The sequence below is a fragment of the Borostomias antarcticus genome, assembly GCF_949987555.1.
Source record: "Borostomias antarcticus genome assembly, chromosome: 16".
NCBI classification, from domain to species: Eukaryota; Metazoa; Chordata; class Actinopteri; order Stomiiformes; family Stomiidae; genus Borostomias; species Borostomias antarcticus.
Genome location: NC_140249.1, coordinates 4,819,984 through 4,824,983, shown reverse-complemented (window position 1 = coordinate 4,824,983; position 5,000 = coordinate 4,819,984). Strand labels below are relative to the sequence as shown.

At 45.4% G+C, this 5,000-nt stretch overlaps 1 protein-coding gene across 1 annotated transcript in view; it reads right to left on the bottom strand.

Moving 5' to 3' along the window:
• Positions 1-5,000, bottom strand: part of myo10l1 (myosin X, like 1) — a gene marked incomplete at both ends in the record, with an annotated part of 54,850 nt that overhangs the window by 35,106 nt on the left and 14,744 nt on the right. The window lies entirely within an intron of this gene.

Sequence of the window (5,000 nt, the reverse complement as noted above, 5' to 3'; positions counted from 1 at the left end):
ATTTATAAATGATGGAGAGATAGGGAGTTGATATGCACTGGGAGAGAGTTAAGTGCCATAGGACACAGCAAGTTGAGCAGTTGTGGAAGTGTCAATGTGTCCGGTGCTATACGTATCCATCGGAGGCAGATCTAAAATTGAAATTTAATGAGATTGTGATCTGAAAGCGTACTGTAGATGGATAAGGCAGGACAGATATGTCGCAAACATCGACTCCACGAGTGAGAACCAGATCAAGAGTGTTGCCACCGGAATGTGTTGGTTCTTGAACTAACTGAGCAAACCCAAGAGTGTTGATAAGAGACATGAAAGCTTTGGTTAGTGGTTCAGAGTTAGAATTGACGTGAATATTGAAATAACTACAAGTAAGATGTTATCTGTGCGTGTTGCAAGGTTGGACGAGAAATTTGAAAATTCATCCAGGAAGGCAGAATAGGGACCAGGAGGGCGATAGACTATGATTAGGTAGAATGGGAACTTAACCGAATGGATACGACTAGAGTGAAAGCGACGCATAATGATGATCTCGCAGGATAATAGTTTGATCAGAGTGTGTGACATTGTGTGTGTCAAGTCAAAGCACATCTCTGAGTATGTGTGTGTGTGCGTGCGTGTGTGTGTGTGTGCATGTGAGCGTGTGTGTGTGTGTTTAGAGTAGAGTTGGAGGTCCCTGGAGCATGCTATGTGAGCACTCACTGCAGTTTTCACGCTAGCTACTGAAATCCAGGTCACATCTCTCCACGGTCTCAAACCAGCATTCCTCCTGGGGGCAGATCTGGGGTCAGTACTCCCTCTACAGTAGGGTCCGCGGTGGTGTAGCAGTCTAAGCATTGGGTTCCGGTGCAGCTGCCCCCCAGGGGGCCGGGGCATATTGGGCCTCCTCTCCCGAGGGTGGCTCGTTTAATTTCGGCACGAGGGACCATCACTCTACAGCGACCCCGCCTGGTATCGGAGCTACGCTCATGGGCTTGAGAGAGTCAGGTAGCTGGCTCTCTCTTCCGGATCGCCGACCACGGGGTTGTGCATTGGACCCTCCACATCAATGGGGACCATAAGGCAATAGGTCAGGTGTGATTGGCTACCAAGATTGGGTGAAAAAGGGGATACAATACGATTTTTTTTTTTTTGAAGTATTCCCTCCACAGACTCTGACCTCCCCCAGCAGCAGTAGGGAACATGCACAGCTGACCTCAGACCAGCTGCACAATGCATCCTCGGCCCAGGGATACAGTAGGAGCTCTGACTGGCCGGTACAGTAGGTAGCCCATTGTCTACCATTGTGCCTCACTTGGCCCCAACATTAGCTCATAATCATGACCTCCAGTAGTACTGCTCAGCTGACCCTGTACTTGACCTGAACAAAGGAAAGGACAAAGAAAATCTGATCTACAGAACATCATACTGATCTACAGAACATCATACTGATCTACAGAGCAGCCCACTGATCTACAGAACATCATACTGATCTACAGAGCAGCCCACTGATCTACAGAGCATCATACTGATCTACAGAACATCATACTGATCTACAGAACATCATACTGATCTACAGAACATCATACTGATCTACAGAACATCATACTGATCTACAGAACATCATACTGATCTACAGAGCAGCCCACTGATCTACAGAACATCATACTGATCTACAGAACATCATACTGATCTACAGAACACCCCACTGATCTACAGAACATCATACTGATCTACAGAACATCATACTCATCTACAGAACATCCCACTGATCTACAGAGCATCATACTGATCTACAGAATATCATACTGATCTACAGAACACCCCACTGATCTACAGAACATCATATTGATCTACAGAATACCCCACTGATCTATAGAACATCATACTGATCTACAGAACACCCCACTGATCTACAGAACATCATACTCATCTACAGAACATCATACTGATCTACAGAACATCATACTGATCTACAGAACATCATACTGATCTACAGAGCATCCCACTGATCTACAGAACATCATACTGATCTACAGAACATCATACTGAACTATAGAACATCATACTGATCTACAGAACATCATACTGATCTATAGAACATCATACTGATCTACAGAACATCATACTGATCTACAGAACATCATACTGATCTACAGAGCATCATACTGATCTACAGAACATCATACTGATCTACAGAACATCCCACTGATCTACAGAACATCATATTGATCTACAGAACATCATATTGATCTACAAATGCATCCTACTGATCTACAAAAACATCCTATTGATCTACAGAACATCATACTGATCTACAGAACATCCAAAAACATCATATTGGTCTACAGAACATCATATTGATCTACAAATGCATCCTACTGATCTACAAAAACATCCTATTGATCTACAGAACATCCGCTCCACATTCAAACGATGGTTGAAGATAAAATAGATCTCAATCTCTACAGAGTGTGAGAAGAAGGACCAGAGCCTCAGCCTGGCCCCAGGTGAAGAGAGCATTGTCCTGTGTGGGACGTTTCATTTCTCCAGAGTTCAGAGCAGACAGAGCCAGGCTCAAAGACCAAATCTGCACTGACCGGACAGAGCTGGACAGTCAGCTGGTCTCATCATTCTGACAAACATGTGCGCACCCACACACACACACACACGCACACACAGTCAGGCGCTGTGATAAGAGCAAGGGATAGGAAAAGAGAGAGGGGGGTCCGATGTTACAGTGTACAGTAACTTCCACACCCTGCTGTTTCACTATGAAATATTCAACAACTCCAGCAGAGCTCATATTTAACCACCAACAAAGGGAGGTTACATCCGATACCAGCCAATGAGGTATGGGCATTCTGACTGCTGATTCTGAGTTTCATCGACATTTAACGTTCTTCTGCCTAACTGAGATCATCTTCTTGAGATCAAGAACTTCACATCATCACCCAGGACCTCGAGTGGGAGCTAAACCTCAGCTCCCTCACTAAGAAGGCACAGCAGAGGATGTACTTCCTGAGGCAACTGAAGACGTCAACCTGCCAATGATGGTACACTTCTACACCTCCATCATCGAGTCCATCCTCACCTCCTCCAAAGACAAGGCTAGACTGCAGCGTATCATCTGCTCTGATGAAAGGGTGATTGGCTGCCATCCCTCCAGGACCTGCATGCCTCCAGTGGGCAAGAAAGATCATGGCCGACCCCTCCCACCGTGGTCACAATCTCTTTGAACCATTCCCCTCCGGCAGGAGGTGGTGCAATGTTGCCTGCCAGCTGGCGAGAAGATGCATGCGGATCTTACGGAAGTAGTTAGACCTAAAGTATTTCCTCGCCACTTACAGTACATAGATAAATAGCCTACTGTAGATGCAGTCGTTTGGCTGTTTTGAATACCAACGTAATGTGTTTTGGCATGATTAGAAGATTGGCGGGATTCGGGAGGCTGTGTGATGTGCGCTGCTTTGCGGTGGCCTACTAATCACATCTACATTTGATCAATTATGCATTTTTTCTCCCAAAGTCGACTAGTCGAAGTTCGAGTATTTACTTGACAGACCTACTGCACATACATAAACTCAACGCACACATATTGTATATAAACACAACGCACATACATTAACACACTGCACATACAGTATTAGTGTATAGAGGCCTATACACATTGCACATCTTTTTGTATTTGCCCTTTGCTTCCTGCGCTCCTATATATTTTGCAATGTCCTGTCTCCAGATTGTCCTGTCTAGTCCCTGCACCCTGTCTTTTGTTGTCTATTGTTGTCTATCCATTAGCATTATGCACCAACTGACCAGAACACATTCCTAGTATGTGTAAAAACTTACCTGGCAAAATACAATTTTATTCTGATTCTGAAATCTGGATCTGGATCTGGATCTGGATCTGGATCTGAATCTGAATCTGAATCTGAATCTGAATATGGATCTGAATCTGAATCTGAATCTGGATCTGAATGTGAATGTGAATCAGTTTGGGGTCACAGTAAAGGGAGAGTTGAATCCAGGCCAGCGGCTGCGGTGTTATTATTAGCTCTGTCTGAACTCTGCCAACTGGAGAGGCTGTGTGTGTGAGAAAAACGACCCACAATAGCCATCAGAAAACCATTAAATCCACGCAGTGGGGTCAGGGTGTGTGTGTGTGTGTGTGTGTGTGTGTGTGTGACAGAGAGAGAGAGAGTGTGTTCAGCTTTTAATGCAGATTAAACACACTGCTAATGAGATTTGCACAAACATTTAATTCTATTATGGTGGCCAATGGTGGTGTTGAGGGATGGGGTTAGAGCGTTTGGCTTTTGTAATCTGTGAGTGTGTGTGTGCGTCTGTGTGTGTGCGTGTATGTGTGAGTGTGTGTGTGCATGTGCACGCGTGTGTGTGCGTGTGTGTGTGTGCGTGTGTGTGTGTGATGCTTTCTATCCCAGTTCCATCTATCCTTACTCTGGTCTCTGATGAGAGGAGGGGGTAAGTGGGGCAGGGAACTGGGGCATCAGGGAGTTACTGACTGTCAGATGAGTGAATCTGTGTGTGTGTGTGTGTGTGTGTGTGTGTGTCTGTTACTGTCAGTTGGGTACGTTGTCAGATGAACAAGAATTTGATGCTAAAGTGCTTCCACCGGACTCTGAAACTCACTCAAACCCAACTCCCTAAACCCTAGCCCCTCACCCCCACCCCTAACCTCTGAACTCTAATCTTAAACATAAACCTAGTCCCTGGAACAATTAGCTCTATGTAGAAACTGGGTTGTGGTGATGCTTGGTTCCAGACCCCTAGATCAGACCTGCCCAGTCCTGATATGATTTAACAACGCATTATTATCAAGACCTTTCAGTGACAATGAAGACCTACACCTCCTTTTGATTCATATAGGCCAAGCTATTGTGAATGAAAGGGCAGCCACATACGAGTGGGAGTGTGTGTGTGTGTGCTTGTGTGTGTTTATGTGTGTGTGTGTGTGTGGTTGTGTGTATGTGCGTGCGGGCGTGCGTGTGTGTGTGTGCGTGTGTGTG